This window comes from Harmonia axyridis, chromosome 2 (assembly GCF_914767665.1).
Source record: "Harmonia axyridis chromosome 2, icHarAxyr1.1, whole genome shotgun sequence".
Lineage (NCBI taxonomy): Eukaryota > Metazoa > Arthropoda > Insecta > Coleoptera > Coccinellidae > Harmonia > Harmonia axyridis.
The window spans coordinates 20,308,855-20,328,733 of record NC_059502.1 but is presented as its reverse complement, the minus strand read 5'-3'; the positions used below and the strand labels follow the sequence as shown (position 1 = coordinate 20,328,733).

Below are 19,879 nucleotides of genomic sequence, written 5' to 3'. Positions count from 1 at the left end.
GCGAAATTAAAATGAAATATTACCGAATGCAAGTGATAACTCGCTTATTCTCAGGATAGCAAACCCAAGGAAACTTGGCAGTTAAAAATAAAGAGTAGCTCTCTCTGAAATATATTTTCTCTATATCTGTAACTAATCCATTCATTCTGGGACATCTTGTAAAACCAGATTCAGAATATATAAGATTCGCCCAGATTTTATGGATTGATTTTATTATGATATGTTGGTATATGTTGGTACTCAGAATTCTCTTGCCACAGATATACTAAAAAGGATTTCCAAGTTCTCAGAAATTCATTAGGGTGCAGGGAATTTATTATCTTACCAGCCCTTTTCAATGAATCCCATATAGTTAGTTCATCGCCTATCGAAATTTTCTATCGATTTGGTTACTTTCATTGCTCGAAATAGTAGTATACCTACGCGTGCTGTCACGTGGCAATTTGATCGGTTTTATTGTCATACCATTGAAGAAAATATTCTTGGAGAAAAATGAAAAGGACTATGTGAGATTAACTAATATAATTTCCACTATATTTTCTGATCAATTTTATCAATGTTATTACCATTTTACCACTTCCCATCATAGGTAGGAATAGTTATAATAATCCTATGTCTTGGAATATTCATTCTGAATCTGAATATGACTCTTACTGCTACAACAAAATTCATCCTAAAAGCCAAGATGTTTATGGAAATGCACTGAAGATTTTTTTCTCTGATTCATATTGTTCTCGAGATGTTCTCACAGAGCATAAAATTTGGAACACTTTGTACATTCTGATAATTAAATCCAATTTGGCAACCGTTGATTAAAATAGTGAACCTAGCATTATTTCTTAAATTTTAAGAGTTGAACCTACATTATATTCGAATGTAGTACTGAAATATATTTATTTGTGACAAACAACCGTTTTTTCGAAGATCCTCCATAATTAATCTTAATCACCAAATCTCCACTGAACACCCAGTATCTCGCTTTTGTTTTAAAAGCGGTTTATATGTCATGAAGCAAAAGTGATTCTCTTTTATCATCTACAGTACTATATATATTTGTCCAGTTACTCCAGTTCATGATGAAACACCCTGTATATATTGAATGATTTTCTATTATTAACTCTCTTAACAAAATGTTTGATGAACCATATGCTGGATTCACCTCATAGCGTGATGAAAATTTCTCCACTTTCCAACTTTGATTCAGATCTCTTTTTCATTTAAGCTAATTGTAGGAATTGAAAGGACTTATTCTGTGAAAAAAAAAGGTAAAAACTGTTACATTGTTTTCAAATATTTTATTCAAATAATTCCATTGGTTATATCAATATGTTCCATATACATTGAGAATCAATGGAAAACATAGTTATTCCACGATTATTTTGACCAGATATTATGACTCATAAATAATCATAGTCCTATCAAGCAATCTGCTATTCATCCACCTAGAGACGCCAGTGCTGCTGAACTTATACGGCCCAATACTTTACTTCCATAGAATCTTTCGTCTTTGTATCGTGGAGAACTCGTAGACATTTCACCAGGAATGTTCCTTAAAATAACAAAGAGGTTATTATCCCAACCAGTGCACAAAATGCTACTTTTCCACACGCGAATACATTTGAATATTATACTTCTGGAAGAGGCACTCTTTGCGCAAGTGAGAAATAACATTTTTCGATGGAGTACTTCATCAAAAATCTTAGTTCATTCAATGATTTTTCATAAATAAAAATGAGAAGAGAAAATGAAATTGTGATTATGATACGGTTTGATGGAGGTTGATTTAATTAAGATAAGTTTATCAAATGGGTCGTTCAGTATTTACTCACCTCAAAACGGTTGTTGATTATAAAAGATTGATGAAATTCGACTAGACTCATGAGAGTGAGAATAAAGTACGTGTTCCTCACAATGTGCGGAAAATTGTAACTTTACGCATGCGAATGAAGTACTAGTTGCTAACGCTCGCAGGAATTCTTATGATTTTTATTTGAAGGTATATCACAAGATTTTTTCGAATGAGTGTGATTGAGACATGTTTTATCTTTGAAATCTGAAGTAATAATACAAAGATTCATTGAATAATGTCAACTCACCCCGTTTCTGTTGAAGATTGTTCGTAAATAATTGGTGAAGCTGAGCAATAAACGAAGAGAAGCATAAAACAGATAAACACCCCTTTAGTCGTTTTCATTTTTTCGAATATAGTGTTAGGTGCTGTTCAAAATGTTTGGAAATATCAATATCGGGATAGTGATTATGACTGAATTTTATGGGGTGTGAATGGGCATATTTATATGATTTCGATGCGAAATAGATACATGAATATGCATCATTGCAGTTGAATTATTTATTTCTCATTTCGAAGTAGATAATAATCAACCCAAGTGCAATTATTTGTGAATATTTTTTGGCGAAAAACGCATTATCGCATCTTTATCAGCTCTCGTTCGTTAAACTGATTCCTCTATCAGCTATCATTAAGTATAACATTTCACATTTCATAGTCATCCAACACAGAGCGCAACTCATTTATACGCGTACCACAAAGGGCGATGAAGCCGCATAAAAGTTATAACAATGTCTGTAATTTTCGAAATTCAATCCAGTTATAGTATCAAATGGTTGGATTCGACTGAATGATTATAAATCCATACTAAAAATAGATTCTGTCCGTTCGTAAACACTCAACTCTCAACGAAAATAACTAAAACTTGAAAATTTCATGGAAGGTTGGGATTTCAAATGACGCTAATTTGTTAATTCACAAAATCCTACTAGAGAGGTTCGGTAAATATGGCCGTAGGAAATGTCGTTGTTTGGTACAATTCGAAATAATAGGTTTGATCGAAAAGAACATTATATTTGAATATGGAATAAAAATTTTCAAATCTATACAAAATTTCATGTTGATCGAGAAGCCAAGCGAAGAAAAACGAAGAATATCAAATGAAAAAAATGAGGAACACACCCATGTGGAGTACAGAAAGCCTAAAATTTTTATTATATACATATTTATTTGAAGTAATTATTTACTGTACAAAATAAAGTAAATATATCCGAATGTTTACTTGGCACTATATTTAATTTCTGTGATGCTTGTAAGGGCCAGTTCCATATTCGAAAGTGAAGTTTCTTTTTCCGTGAGAAGTTTCTTTTGTGAATGAAACGTGTTCTAAGCCAATTTTAAGGTGAAGTAAAACCTTGAAGTGTCCTACGTCATTAAGTCCAGATAGTTGGCTCTATGACAACGAAACATAACCTCGATCAGTTGTATCAATTTGCTATTAGGTACCCTAGTGTACTTTCACTTCACACACAGAGTACTATACCAATTTTTATTTTTTTTGTGGACGAAATTAAAATGAAATATTACCGATGCATGTGATAACTCGCTAATTCTTAGGATTGCAAACCCAAGGAAACTTGGCAATTAAAAAAAAAAGAGAAGCTTTCTCTGAAATATATTTTCTCTATATCTGTAACTAATCCATTCATTCTGCGACATCTTGTGAAACCAGATTCGCCCAGATTTCATGAATTGATTTTATTAAGATATGTTGGTACTCAGAATTCTCTTGCAACAGATTAACTAAAAAGGATTTCCAAGTTCTCAGAAATTCATTAGGGTACAGGGAATTTATTATCTTACCAGCTCTTTTCAATGAATCCCATATAGTTAGTTCATCGCCTATCGAAATTTTCTGTCGATTTGGTTACTTTCATTGCTCGAAATAGTAGTACCTACGCGTGCTGTCACGTGGCAATTTGATCGGTTTTATTGTCATACCATTGAAGAAAATATTCTTGGTGAAAAATGAAAAGGACTATGTGAGATTAACTAATATAATTTCCACTATATTTTCTGATCAATTTTATCAATGTTATAACCATTTCACCACTTTCCATCATAGGTCGAAATTGTTATAATAATCCTATGTCTTGGAATATTTATTCTGAATCTGAATATGACTTTTACTGCTACAACAAAATTCATCCTAAAAGCCAAGAAGTTTATGGAAATGCCATGAAGATTTTTCTCTGATTCATATTGTTCTCGAGATTTCCTCACAGAGCATAAAATTTGAAACACTCTGTACATTCTGATAATGGAATTCAATTTGGCAAGATCCACCATAATGAATCTTATACCAAATCTCCACTGAACACCCAGTATCTCGCTTTTGCTTCAAAAGCGGTTTATATGTCATGAAGCAAAAGTAATTCTTTTTTATCATCCACACTATCTATATTTGTCCAGTTACTCCAGTTCATGATGAAACACCCTGTATATATTGAATGATTTTCTATTCTTAACTCTCTCAACAAAATGTTGATGAACCATATGCTGGATTCACCTCATAGCGTGAAGAAAAATTTTCCACGTTCCAACTTTGATTTAGATCTCTTTTTCATTTATACTAATTGTTGGAATTGAAATGACTTATTTTGTGAAAAAAAAGGTAGAAACTGTTACATTGTTTTCAAATATTTTATTCAAATAATTCCATTGGTTATATCAATATGTTCCATATACATTGAGAATCAATGGAAAACATAGTTATTCCACGATTATTTTGACCAGATATATGATCATAGTCCTATCAAGCAATCTGCTATTCATCCACCTAGAGATGCCAGTGCTGCTGAACTTATACGGCCCAATACTTTACTTCCATAGAAACTTTCGTCTTTGTATCGTGGAGAACTCGTAGACATTTCACCAGGAATGTTCCTTAAAATAACAAAGAGGTTATTATCCCAACCAGTGCACAAAATGCTACTTTTCCACACTCGAATACATTTGAATATTTTACTTCTGGAGAAGGCACTCTTTGCGCAAGTGAGAAATAACATTTTTCGATGGAGTACTTCATCAGATAAAGTCCAAAAATCTTAGTTCATTCAATGATTTTCCATAAATAAAAATGAGAAGAGAAAATGAAATTGTGATTATGATACGATTTGATGGAGGTTGATTTAATTAAGATAAGTTTATCAAATGGGTCGTTCAGTATTAACTCACCTCAAAACGGTTGTTGATTATGAATGATTGATGAAATTCGACTAGACTCATAAGAGTGCGAATAAAGTACGTGTTCCTCACAATGTGCGGAAAATTGTAACTTCACGCATGCGAATGAAGTACTAGTTGCTAGCGCTCGCAGGAATTCTTATTTTTTTTTATTTGAAGGTATATCACAAGATTTTTTCGAATGAGTGTGATTGAGACATGTTTTATCGAAATCTTTGAAATCTGAAGTAATAATACAAAGATTCAATGAATAATGTCAACTCACCCCGTTTCTGTTGAAGATTGTTCGTAAATAATTGGTGAAGATGAGCAATAAACGAAGAGAAGCATAAAACAGATAAACATCCCTTTAGTCGTTTTCATTTTTTCGAATATAGTGTTAGGTTCTGTTCAAAATATTTGGAACTATCAATATCGGGAGAGTGATTATGACTGAATTTTATGGGGTGTGAATGGGCATATTTAAATGATTTCGATGCGAAATAAATACATGAATATGCATCATTGCAGTTGAATTATTTATTTCTCATTTCGAAGTAGATAATAATCAACCCAAGTGCAATTATTTGTGAATATTTTTTGGCCAAAAACGCATTATCGCATCTTTATCAGCTCTCGTTCGTTAAACTTATTCCTCTATCAGCTATCATTGAGTATAACAATGTCTGTCAAATGGTCAAATGGTTGGGTTCGACTGAATGATTATGATATCATCCAAAAATAGATTCTGTCCGTTCGTAAACACTCAACTCTCATCAAAAATAACTGAAACTTGAAAATTTCAAGGAAGCTTGGGATTTAGAATGACGGTAATTTGTTGATTTACATAATCCTACTAGAGGTTCGGTAAATATGGCCGTAGCAAATTTCGTTTTTTTGTACAATTCGAAACATTAGGTTTGATCGAAAAGAACATTATATTTGAATATGGAATAGAAATTTCCAAATCTATGCAAATTTTCATGTTGATCGAGAGGCCAAGCGAAGAAAAATGAAGAATATCAAATAAAAATGAGGAAAACATCCATGTGAAGTACGGAAAGCTTAAAATTTTTATTATATACATATTCATTTGAGTTTATTATTTACTGTACAAAATAAAGTAAATATATCCGAATGTTTACTTGGCACTATATTTGATTTCTATGATGCTTGTAAGGGCCAGTTCCATATTCGAAAGCGAAGTTTCCTTTTCCGTGAGAATTTTTTTTTGTGAATGAAACTTGTTCTAAGCCAATTTTGTGAGAGGAAGCTTTGAAGTGTTCTTCGTCACGTCATAAAGTCCAGATAGTTTGCTCTATGACAACTAAGCATAAACTCGATCAGTTTTGTCCATTTGATATAAGGTACCCTAGTTTACTTTCACTTCACACACAGAGTACTATACCAATTTTTATTCTTTTTGTGGACGAAATTAAAATGAAATATTACCGAATGCAAGTGATAACTCGCTAAATCTCAGGATAGTTAACCCTAGGAAACTTGTCATTTAAAAGTAGAGAAACTTTCTCTTAAATATATTATGTCTATATCTTTAACTTATCCATTCATTCTGCGACATCTTGTAAAACTAAATCGTACTAGAATATACCAGATTCGCACAGATTTCATGGTTTTATTTTATTATAATATGTTGGTACTCAGAATTCTCTTGCCACAGATATACTGCAAAGGATTTCCAAATCTCAGTCCGTTAGTTGAAAAAAGTTCGTCTATCGAAATTTTATATGTCGATTTGGTTACTTTCATTGCTCGAAATAGAAGTACCTACTCGTGCTGTCAGGTGGCAATTTGATCGGTGTTATTGAAGAAAAGATTGTTGGTGGAAAACGAAAAGAACTATGTGAGATTAACCAATATAATTTCCACTATATTATCTGATCAATTTTATCAATGTTATTACCATTGCACCATTTCCCATCATCGGTCGGGATAGTTATAATAATCCTATATCTTGGAATATTTATTCTGAATATGACTTTTACTGCTACAACAAAATTCATCCTGAAAGCCAAGATGTTTATGGAAATGCACTGAAGATATTTTCTCTGATTCATATTGTTCTCGAGATGTTCTCACAGAGCATAAAATTTGGAACACTCTGTACATTCTGATAATGGAATCCAATTAGGCAACCGCTGATTAAAATAGTGAACCAGCATATTTTTTCCAATTTTAAGAGTTATACATTATATTTGAGTGTAGTACCGAAAAATACTCATTTGTGACAAACAACCGTTTTTTCAAAGATCCTATATAATAAATCCTATACCAAATCTCCACTGAACGCCCAGTATCTCGCTTTTGTTTCAAAAGCGGTTTATATGTCATGAAGCAAAAGTGATTTTTTTTTATCATCTACACTACTATCTATATTCGTCCAGTTACTCCAGTTCATGATAACACCCTGTATATATTGAATGATTTTCCATTATTAAATCTCTCAACAAAATGTTGATGAACCATATGCTGGATTCACCTCATAGCGTGATGAAAATTTTTCCACGTTCCAACTTTGATTTAGATCTCTTTTTCATATATTCTAATGGTTGGAATTGAAATGATTATTGATTATTCTGTGAAAAAAAAGGTAAAAACTGTTACATTGTTTTCAAATATTTTATTCAAATAATTCCATTGGTTATATCAATATGTTCCATATTTCATGAGTATCCATAGAAAACTATATTATGGCTTCTATAGAATAGTCCATAACCTATCGAGCAATCTGCCATTCATCCAGCTAGAGACGCCAGTAATTTTGGATCTAAACGACCAGATACTCTTCTTCCAGAGAAACTTTCGTCTTCGTATTGTGGAGAACTCGTAGACATTTCACCAAGAATGTTCCTTAAAATAACAAAGAGGTTATTTTCCCAACCAATGCACAAAATGCTACTTTTCCACACGTGAATACATTTGAATATTTTACGTCTGGAAAAGGCACTCTTTGCGCAAGTTAGAAATAACATTCATCATCAAAAATCTTAGTTCTTTCAATGATTTTCCATAAATGAAAATGAAAAGAGAAAATGAAATTGTAATTAATATACGGTTTGATGGAGGTTGATTTAATTTAGATAAGTTTATCAAATGGGTCGTTGAGTTTTAACTCACCTCAAAACGGTTATTGATTATGAAAGATTGATGAAATTCGACTAGACTCATAAGAGTGCGAATAAAGTACGTGTTTCCTCACAATGTGCGGAAAATTGTAACTTTACGCATGCGAATGAAGTACTAGTTTCTAGCGCTCGCAGAAAATTTTTATTTTTTTTATTTGAAGGTATATCACAAGATTTTTTCGAATGAGTGTCATTGAGACATGTTTTAACGAAATCTTTGAAATCTGAAGTAACAATACAAAGATTCAATGAAAAATGTCAACTCACCCTGTTTCTGTTGAAGATTGTTCGTAAATAATTGGTGAAGCTGAGCAATAAACAAAGAGAATGACAAAACAGATAAATATTACTTCAGTCGTTTTCATTTTTTCGGATATTTTGTTAGGTTCTGTTCAAAATATTTGGAAATATCAATATCAGAAGAGTGATTATGACTTAATTTTATGAGGTGTGAATGGGCATATTTATATGATTTCAATGTGAAATAGGGACATGAATATGCATCATTGCAGTTAAATTATTCATTTGTCATTTCGAAGTAGATAATCATCAACCCAAGTGCAATTATTTCTGAATATTTTTGGCGAAAAAAGCATTATCGCATCTTTATCAGCTCTCGTTCGTTAAACTGATTCCTCTATCAGCTATCATTAAGTAGAACAATGTCTGTAATTTTCGAAATTCAATCCAGTTATAGTATCAAATGGTTGGATTCGACTGAATGATTATAAATCCATACTAAAAATAGATTCTGTCCGTTCGTAAACACTCAACTCTCAACGAAAATAACTAAAACTTGAAAATTTCATGGAAGGTTGGGATTTCAAATGACGCTAATTTGTTAATTCACAAAATCCTACTAGAGGTTCGGTAAATATAGCCGTAGGAAATTTCGTTGTTTGGTACAATTCGAAATAATAGGTTTGATCGAAAACAATATTATATTTGAATATGTAATAAAAATTTCCAAATCTATACAAAATTTCATGTTGATCGAGAAGCCAAGCGAAGAAAAACGAAGAATATCAAATACCTAAAAATGAGGAACACACTCATGTGGAGTATAGAAAGCTTAAAATTTTTATTATATACATATTTATTTGAAGTAATTATTTACTGTACAAAATAAAGTAAATATATCCGAATGCTTACTTGGCACTATATTTGATTTCTATGATGCTTGTAAGGGCCAGTTCCATATTCGAAAGCGAAGTTTTCTTTTCCGTTAGAATTTTTTTTGTGAATGAGACGTGTTCTAAGCCAATTTTAAGGTGAAGTAAAGCCTTGAAGTGTCCTACGTCATTAAGTCCAGATAGTTGGCTCTATGACAACGAAACATAACCTCGATCAGTTGTATCAATTTGCTATTAGGTACCCTAGTGTACTTTCACTTCACACACAGAATACTATACCAATTTTTATTTTTTTTGTGGACGAAATTAAAATGAAATATTACCGAATGCAAGTGATAACTCGCTTATTCTCAGGATAGCAAACCCAAGGAAACTTGGCAGTTAAAAATAAAGAGAAGCTTTCTCTGAAATATATTTTCTCTATATCTGTAACTAATCCATTCATTCTGCGACATCTTGTAAAACCAGATTCAGAATATATAAGATTCGCCCAGATTTTATGGATTGATTTTATTATGATATGTTGGTATATGTTGGTACTCAGAATTCTCTTGCCACAGATATACTAAAAAGGATTTCCATGTTCTCAGAAATTCATTAGGGTGCAGGGAATTTATTATCTTACCAGCCCTTTTCAATGAATCCCATATAGTTAGTTCATCGCCTATCGAAATTTTCTATCGATTTGGTTACTTTCATTGCTCGAAATAGTAGTATACCTACGCGTGCTGTCACGTGGCAATTTGATCGGTTTTATTGTCATACCATTGAAGAAAATATTCTTGGAGAAAAATGAAAAGGACTATGTGAGATTAACTAATATAATTTCCACTATATTTTCTGATCAATTTTATCAATGTTATTACCATTTTACCACTTCCCATCATAGGTAGGAATAGTTATAATAATCCTATGTCTTGGAATATTCATTCTGAATCTGAATATGACTCTCACTGCTACAACAAAATTCATCCTAAAAGCCAAGATGTTTATGGAAATGCACTGAAGATTTTTTTCTCTGATTCATATTGTTCTCGAGATGTTCTCACAGAGCATAAAATTTGGAACACTCTGTACATTCTGATAATTAAATCCAATTTGGCAACCGTTGATTAAAATAGTGAACCTAGCATTATTTCTTAAATTTTAAGAGTTGAACCTACATTATATTCGAATGTAGTACTGAAATATATTTATTTGTGACAAACAACCGTTTTTTCGAAGATCCTCCATAATTAATCTTAATCACCAAATCTCCACTGAACACCCAGTATCTCGATTTTGTTTTAAAAGCGGTTTATATGTCATGAAGCAAAAGTGATTCTCTTTTATCATCTACAGTACTATATATATTTGTCCAGTTACTCCAGTTCATGATGAAACACCCTGTATATATTGAATGATTTTCTATTATTAACTCTCTTAACAAAATGTTTGATGAACCATATGCTGGATTCACCTCATAGCGTGATGAAAATTTTCCACTTTCCAACTTTGATTCAGATCTCTTTTTCATTTAAGGTAATTGTAGGAATTGAAAGGACTTATTCTGTGAAAAAAAAGGTAAAAACTGTTACATTGTTTTCAAATATTTTATTCAAATAATTCCATTGGTTATATCAATATATTCCATATATCATGAGAATCAATAGAAAACATATAATAGTTATTCCACGATTATTTTGACCAGATATTATGACTCATAAATAATCATAGTCCTATCAAGCAATCTGCTATTCATCCACCTAGAGACGCCAGTGCTGCTGAACTTATACGGCCCAATACTTTACTTCCATAGAATCTTTCGTCTTTGTATCGTGGAGAACTCGTAGACATTTCACCAGGAATGTTCCTTAAAATAACAAAGAGGTTATTATCCCAACCAGTGCACAAAATGCTACTTTTCCACACGCGAATACATTTGAATATTATACTTCTGGAAGAGGCACTCTTTGCGCAAGTGAGAAATAACATTTTTCGATGGAGTACTTCATCAAAAATCTTAGTTCATTCAATGATTTTTCATAAATAAAAATGAGAAGAGAAAATGAAATTGTGATTATGATACGGTTTGATGGAGGTTGATTTAATTAAGATAAGTTTATCAAATGGGTCGTTCAGTATTTACTCACCTCAAAACGGTTGTTGATTATAAAAGATTGATGAAATTCGACTAGACTCATGAGAGTGAGAATAAAGTACGTGTTCCTCACAATGTGCGGAAAATTGTAACTTTACGCATGCGAATGAAGTACTAGTTGCTAGCGCTCGCAGGAATTCTTATGATTTTTATTTGAAGGTATATCACAAGATTTTTTCGAATGAGTGTGATTGAGACATGTTTTATCTTTGAAATCTGAAGTAATAATACAAAGATTCATTGAATAATGTCAACTCACCCCGTTTCTGTTGAAGATTGTTCGTAAATAATTGGTGAAGCTGAGCAATAAACGAAGAGAAGCATAAAACAGATAAACACCCCTTTAGTCGTTTTCATTTTTTCGAATATAGTGTTAGGTTCTGTTCAAAATGTTTGGAAATATCAATATCGGGAGAGTGATTATGACTGAATTTTATGGGGTGTGAATGGGCATATTTATATGATTTCGATGCGAAATAAATACATGAATATGCATCATTGCAGTTGAATTATTTATTTCTCATTTCGAAGTAGATAATAATCAACCCAAGTGCAATTATTTGTGAATATTTTTTGGCGAAAAACGCATTATCGCATCTTTATCAGCTCTCGTTCGTTAAACTGATTCCTCTATCAGTTATCATTAAGTATAACAATGTCTGTAATTTTCGAAATTCAATCCAGTTATAGTAACAAATGGTTGGGTTCGACTGAATGATTATAAATCCATACTAAAAATAGATTCTGTCCGTTCGTAAACACTCAACTCTCAACGAAAATAACTAAAACTTGAGAATTTCATGGAAGGTTGGGATTTCAAATGACGCAAATTTGTTAATTTACAAAATCCTACTAGAGGTTCGGTAAATATGGCCGTAGGAAATTTCGTTGTTTGGTACAATTCGAAATAATAGGTTTGATCGAAAAAAACATTATATTCGAATATGGAATTTCCAAATCTATACAAAATTATATGTTGATCGAGAAGCCAAGCGAAGAAAAACGAAGAATATCAAATAAAAATGAGGAACACACTCATGTGGAGTACAGAAAGCTTAAAATTTTTATTATATACATATTTATTTGAAGTAATTATTCACTGTACAAAATAAAGTAAATATATCCGAATGTTTACTTGGCACTATATTTGATTTCTGTGATGCTTGTAAGGGCCAGTACCATATTCGAAAGTGAAGTTTTTTTTTCCGTGAGAAGTTTCTTTTGTGAATGAAACGTGTTCTAAGCCAATTTTAAGGTGAGGTAAAGCCTTGAAGTGTCCTACGTCATTAAGTCCAGATAGTTGGCTCTATGACAACGAAACATAACCTCGATCAGTTGTATCAATTTGCTATTAGGTACCCTAGTTTACTTTCACTTCACACACAGAGTACTAAACCAATTTTCATTCTTTTTGTGGACGAAATTAAAATGAAATATTACCGAATGCAAGTGATAACTCACTAATTCTTAGGATAGCAAACCCAAGGAAACTTGACAGATAAAAAAAAAAGAGAAGCTTTCTCTGAAATATATTTTCTCTATATCTGTAATCCATTCATTCTGCGACATCTTGTAAAACCAGATTCAGAATATACTAGATTCGCCCAGATTTCATGGATTGATTTTATTATGATATGTTGGTATATGTTGGTACTCAGAATTCTCTTGCCACAGATATACTAAAAAGGATTTCCAAGTTCTCAGAAATTCATTAGAGTGCAGGGAATTTATTATCTTACCAGCCCTTTTCAATGAATCCCATATAGTTAGTCCATCGCCTATCGAACTTTTCTGTCGATTTGGTTACTTTCATTGCTCGAAATAGTAGTACCTACGCGTGCTGTCACGTGGCAATTTGATCGGTTTTATTGTCATACCATTGAAGAAAATATTCTTGGTGAAAAATTAAAAGGACTATGTGAGATTAACTAATATAATTTCCACTATATTTTCTGATCAATTTTATCAATGTTATTACCATTTCACCACTTCCCATCATGAGTCGGAATAGTTATAATAATCCTATGTCTTGGAATATTTATTCTGAATCTGAATATGACTTTTACTGCTACAAAAAAATTCATCCTAATAGCCAAGATGTTTATGGAAATGCACTGAAGATATTTTCTTTGATTCATATTGTTCTCGAGATGTTCTCACAGAGAATAAAATTTGGAACACTCTGTACATTCTGATAATGGAATTCAATTTGGCAACCGCTGATTAAAATAGTGAACCTAGCATATTTTCTCCAATTTAGGAGTTATACATTATATTTGAAATATACTTATTTGTGACAAACAACCGTTTTTCGAAGATCCACCATAATAAATCTTATACCAAATCTCCACTGAACACCCAGTATCTCGCTTTTGTTTCAAGAGCGGTTTATATGTCATGAAGCAAAAGTGATTCTTTTTTATCATCTACACTACCATCTATATTTGTCCAGTTACTCCAGTTCATGATGAAACACCCTGTATATATTGAATGATTTTCTATTATTAACTCTCTCAACAAAATGTTAATGAACCATATGCTGGATTCACCTCATAGCGTGATGAAAATGTTTCCACGTTCCAACTTTGATTTAGATCTCTTTTTCATTTATACTTATTGTTGGAATTGAAATGACTTATTCTGTGAAAAAAAAGGTAAAAACTGTTACATTGTTTTCGAATATTTTATTCAAATAATTCCATTCGTTATATCAATATGTTCCATATACATTGAGAATCAATAGAAAACATAGTTATTCCACGATTATTTTGACCAGATATTATGACTGATAAATAATCATAGTCCTATCAAGCAATCTGCTATTCATCCACCTAGAGACGCCAGTGCTGCTGAACTTATACGACCCAATACTTTACTTCCATAGAAACTTTCGTCTTTGTATCTTGGAGAACTCGTAGACATTTCACCAGGAATGTTCCTTAAAATAACAAAGAGGTTATTATCCCAACCAGTGCACAAAATGCTACTTTTCCACACGCGAATACATTTGAATATTTTACTTCAGGAGAAGGCACTCTTTGCGCAAGTGAGAAATAACATTTTTCGATGGAGTACTTCATCAGATAAAAACCAAAAATCTTAGTTGATTCAATGATCTTCCATAAATAAAAATGAGAAGAGAAAATGAAATTGTGATTATGATACGGTTTGATGGAAATTGATTTAATTAAGATTAGTTTATCAAATGGATCGTTCAGTATCAACTCACCTCAAAACGGTTGTTGATTATGAAAGATTGATGAAATTCGACTAGACTCATAAGAGTGCGAATAAAGTACGTGTTTCTCACAATATGCGGAAAATTGTACGCATGTTTACGCATGCGAATGAAGTACTAGTTGCTAGCGCTCGCAGGAATTCTTATTTTTTTATTTGAAGGTATATCACAAGATTTTTTCGAATGAGTGTGATTGAGACATGTTTTATCTTTGAAATCTGAAGTAATAATACAAAGATTCAATGAATAATGTCAACTCACCCCGTTTCTGTTGAAGATTGTTCGTAAATAATTGGTGAAGCTGAGCAATAAACGAAGAGAAGCATAAAACAGATAAACACCCCTTTAGTCGTTTTCATTTTTTCGAATATAGTGTTAGGTTCTGTTCAAAATATTTGGAAATATCAATATCGGGAGAGTGGTTATGACTGAATTTTATGGGGTGTGAATGGGCATATTTATATGATTTCGATGCGAAATAGATACATGAATATGCATCATTGCAGTTAAATTATTTATTTCTCATTTCGAAGTAGATAATAATCAACCCAAGTGCAATTATTTGTGAATATTTTTTGCCGAAAAACGCATTATCGCATCTTTATCAGCTCTCGTTCGTTAAACTGATTCCTCTATCAGTTATCATTAAGTATAACAATGTCTGTAATTTTCGAAATTCAATCCAGTTATAGTAACAAATGGTTGGGTTCGACTGAATGATTATAAATCCATACTAAAAATAGATTCTGTCCGTTCGTAAACACTCAACTCTCAACGAAAATAACTAAAACTTGAGAATTTCATGGAAGGTTGGGATTTCAAATGACGCAAATTTGTTAATTTACAAAATCCTACTAGAGGTTCGGTAAATATGGCCGTAGGAAATTTCGTTGTTTGGTACAATTCGAAATAATAGGTTTGATCGAAAAAAACATTATATTCGAATATGGAATTTCCAAATCTATACAAAATTATATGTTGATCGAGAAGCCAAGCGAAGAAAAACGAAGAATATCAAATAAAAATGAGGAACACACTCATGTGGAGTACAGAAAGCTTAAAATTTTTATTATATACATATTTATTTGAAGTAATTATTCACTGTACAAAATAAAGTAAATATATCCGAATGTTTACTTGGCACTATATTTGATTTCTGTGATGCTTGTAAGGGCCAGTACCATATTCGAAAGTGAAGTTTTTTTTTCCGTGAGAAGTTTCTTTTGTGAATGAAACGTGTTCTAAGCCAATTTTAAGGTGAGGTAAAGCCTTGAAGTGTCCTACGTCATTAAGTCCAGATAGTTGGCTCTATGACAACGAAACATAACCTCGATCAGTTGTATCAATTTGCTATTAGGTACCCTAGTTTACTTTCACTTCACACACAGAGTACTAAACCAATTTTCATTCTTTTTGTGGACGAAATTAAAATGAAATATTACCGAATGCAAGTGATAACTCACTAATTCTTAGGATAGCAAACCCAAGGAAACTTGACAGATAAAAAAAAAAGAGAAGCTTTCTCTGAAATATATTTTCTCTATATCTGTAATCCATTCATTCTGCGACATCTTGTAAAACCAGATTCAGAATATACTAGATTCGCCCAGATTTCATGGATTGATTTTATTATGATATGTTGGTATATGTTGGTACTCAGAATTCTCTTGCCACAGATATACTAAAAAGGATTTCCAAGTTCTCAGAAATTCATTAGAGTGCAGGGAATTTATTATCTTACCAGCCCTTTTCAATGAATCCCATATAGTTAGTCCATCGCCTATCGAACTTTTCTGTCGATTTGGTTACTTTCATTGCTCGAAATAGTAGTACCTACGCGTGCTGTCACGTGGCAATTTGATCGGTTTTATTGTCATACCATTGAAGAAAATATTCTTGGTGAAAAATTAAAAGGACTATGTGAGATTAACTAATATAATTTCCACTATATTTTCTGATCAATTTTATCAATGTTATTACCATTTCACCACTTCCCATCATGAGTCGGAATAGTTATAATAATCCTATGTCTTGGAATATTTATTCTGAATCTGAATATGACTTTTACTGCTACAAAAAAATTCATCCTAATAGCCAAGATGTTTATGGAAATGCACTGAAGATATTTTCTTTGATTCATATTGTTCTCGAGATGTTCTCACAGAGAATAAAATTTGGAACACTCTGTACATTCTGATAATGGAATTCAATTTGGCAACCGCTGATTAAAATAGTGAACCTAGCATATTTTCTCCAATTTAGGAGTTATACATTATATTTGAAATATACTTATTTGTGACAAACAACCGTTTTTCGAAGATCCACCATAATAAATCTTATACCAAATCTCCACTGAACACCCAGTATCTCGCTTTTGTTTCAAGAGCGGTTTATATGTCATGAAGCAAAAGTGATTCTTTTTTATCATCTACACTACCATCTATATTTGTCCAGTTACTCCAGTTCATGATGAAACACCCTGTATATATTGAATGATTTTCTATTATTAACTCTCTCAACAAAATGTTAATGAACCATATGCTGGATTCACCTCATAGCGTGATGAAAATGTTTCCACGTTCCAACTTTGATTTAGATCTCTTTTTCATTTATACTTATTGTTGGAATTGAAATGACTTATTCTGTGAAAAAAAAGGTAAAAACTGTTACATTGTTTTCGAATATTTTATTCAAATAATTCCATTCGTTATATCAATATGTTCCATATACATTGAGAATCAATAGAAAACATAGTTATTCCACGATTATTTTGACCAGATATTATGACTGATAAATAATCATAGTCCTATCAAGCAATCTGCTATTCATCCACCTAGAGACGCCAGTGCTGCTGAACTTATACGACCCAATACTTTACTTCCATAGAAACTTTCGTCTTTGTATCTTGGAGAACTCGTAGACATTTCACCAGGAATGTTCCTTAAAATAACAAAGAGGTTATTATCCCAACCAGTGCACAAAATGCTACTTTTCCACACGCGAATACATTTGAATATTTTACTTCAGGAGAAGGCACTCTTTGCGCAAGTGAGAAATAACATTTTTCGATGGAGTACTTCATCAGATAAAAACCAAAAATCTTAGTTGATTCAATGATCTTCCATAAATAAAAATGAGAAGAGAAAATGAAATTGTGATTATGATACGGTTTGATGGAAATTGATTTAATTAAGATTAGTTTATCAAATGGATCGTTCAGTATCAACTCACCTCAAAACGGTTGTTGATTATGAAAGATTGATGAAATTCGACTAGACTCATAAGAGTGCGAATAAAGTACGTGTTTCTCACAATATGCGGAAAATTGTAACTTTACGCATGCGAATGAAGTACTAGTTGCTAGCGCTCGCAGGAATTCTTATTTTTTTATTTGAAGGTATATCACAAGATTTTTTCGAATGAGTGTGATTGAGACATGTTTTATCGAAATCTTTGAAATCTGAAGTAATAATACAAAGATTCAATGAATAATGTCAACTCACCCCGTTTCTGTTGAAGATTGTTCGTAAATAATTGGTGAAGCTGAGCAATAAACGAAGAGCAGCATAAAACAGATAAACACCCCTTTAATCGTTTTCATTATTTCGAATATAGTGTTAGGTTCTGTTCAAAATATTTGGAAATATCAATATCGGGAGAGTGGTTATGACTGAATTTTATGGGGTGTGAATGGGCATATTTATATGATTTCGATGCGAAATAGATACATGAATATGCATCATTGCAGTTAAATTATTTATTTCTCATTTCGAAGTAGATAATAATCAACCCAAGTGCAATTATTTGTGAATATTTTTTGCCGAAAAACGCATTATCGCATCTTTATCAGCTCTCGTTCGTTAAACTGATTCCTCAATCAGCTATCATTGAGTATAACAATGTCTGTTGAATGGTCAAATGGTTGGGTTCGACTGAATGATTATGAATCCATCCAAAAATAGATTCTGTCCGTTCGTAAACACTCAACTCTCATCAAAAATAACTAATACTTGAAAATTTCAAGGAAGCTTGGGATTTAGAATGACGGTAATTTGTTGATTTACAAAATCCTACTAGAGGTTCGGTAAATATGGCCGTAGAAAATTTCGTTTTTTTGTACAATTCGAAACAATAGGTTTGATCGAAAAGAACATTATATTTGAATATGGAATAGAAATTTGTGGAGTACGGAAAGCTTAAAATTTTGATTATATACATATTTATTTGAGTTCATTATTTACTGTCAAAATAAAGTAAATATATCCGAATGTTTACTTGGCACTATATTTGATTTCTATGATGCTTGTAAGGGCCAGTTCCATATTCGAAAGCGAAGTTTCCTTTTCCGTGAGAATTTTTTTTGTGAATGAAACGTGTTTTAAGCCAATTTTTATTTTGTGAAAGAAAGCTTTGAAGTGTTCTTCGTCACGTCATAAAGTCCAGATAGTTTGTTCTATGACAACTTAGCATGAACTTGATCAGTTTTGTCCATTTGATATAAGGTACCCTAGTTTACTTTCACTTCACACACAGAGTACTATACCAATTTTTATTCTTTTTGTGGACGAAATTAAAATGAAATATTACCCAATGCAAGTGATAACTCGCTAAATCTCAGGATAGCAAACCCTAGGAAACTTGTCAGTTAAAAGTAAAGAGAAGCTTCCTCTTAAATATATTATCTCTATATCTGTAACTAATCCATTCATTCTGCGACATCTTGAAGAACTAAATCGTACTTGAATATACCAGATTCGCACAGATTTCATGGTTTTATTTTTTTATAATATGTTGGTACTCAGAATTCTCTTGCCACAGATATACTGCAAAAGATTTCCAAATACTCAAAAAATCATTAGGGTGCAGAGAGTTTATTATCTTACCAGTCCTTTCCAATAAATCTCAGTTCGTTAGTTGACCGTCTATCGAAATTTTATATGTCGATTTGGTTACTTTCATTGCTCGAAATAGAAGTACCTACGCGTGCTGTCAGGTGGCAATTTGATCGGTGTTATTGAAGAAAAGATTGTTGGTGGAAAACGAAAAAAACTATGTGAGATTAACCAATATAATTTTCACTATATTTTCTGATCAATTTTATTACCATTGCACCATTTCCCATCATCGGTCGGGATAGTTATAATAATCCTTTATCTTGGAATATTTATTCTGAATATGACTTTTACTGCTACAACAAAATTCATCCTG

The 19,879-nt window shown here is 32.0% G+C and overlaps 1 protein-coding gene and 5 long non-coding RNA genes across 7 annotated transcripts in view; 1 reads left to right on the top strand and 5 right to left on the bottom strand.

Moving 5' to 3' along the window:
* The window catches only part of LOC123673652 (SCY1-like protein 2), a 224,692-nt gene that overhangs the window by 103,551 nt on the left and 101,262 nt on the right, over positions 1–19,879 (top strand). The window lies entirely within an intron of this gene.
* On the bottom strand, positions 1,281–2,230 carry LOC123673654. Its single transcript, XR_006746525.1, has 2 exons — positions 2,097–2,230; positions 1,281–1,549 (listed from the first exon to the last, which is right to left on the bottom strand). It is a non-coding gene; the product is annotated as an uncharacterized LOC123673654 (long non-coding RNA).
* On the bottom strand, positions 4,479–5,464 carry LOC123673657. Its single transcript, XR_006746528.1, has 2 exons — positions 5,301–5,464; positions 4,479–4,735 (listed from the first exon to the last, which is right to left on the bottom strand). It is a non-coding gene; the product is annotated as an uncharacterized LOC123673657 (long non-coding RNA).
* On the bottom strand, positions 7,641–8,692 carry LOC123673659. The gene is made up of 2 exons (XR_006746529.1): positions 8,428–8,692; positions 7,641–7,885 (listed from the first exon to the last, which is right to left on the bottom strand). It is a non-coding gene; the product is annotated as an uncharacterized LOC123673659 (long non-coding RNA).
* LOC123673656 lies at positions 14,098–15,181 on the bottom strand. Its single transcript, XR_006746527.1, has 2 exons — positions 14,933–15,181; positions 14,098–14,371 (listed from the first exon to the last, which is right to left on the bottom strand). It is a non-coding gene; the product is annotated as an uncharacterized LOC123673656 (long non-coding RNA).
* On the bottom strand, positions 17,338–18,233 carry LOC123673660. Its single transcript, XR_006746530.1, has 2 exons — positions 18,175–18,233; positions 17,338–17,611 (listed from the first exon to the last, which is right to left on the bottom strand). It is a non-coding gene; the product is annotated as an uncharacterized LOC123673660 (long non-coding RNA).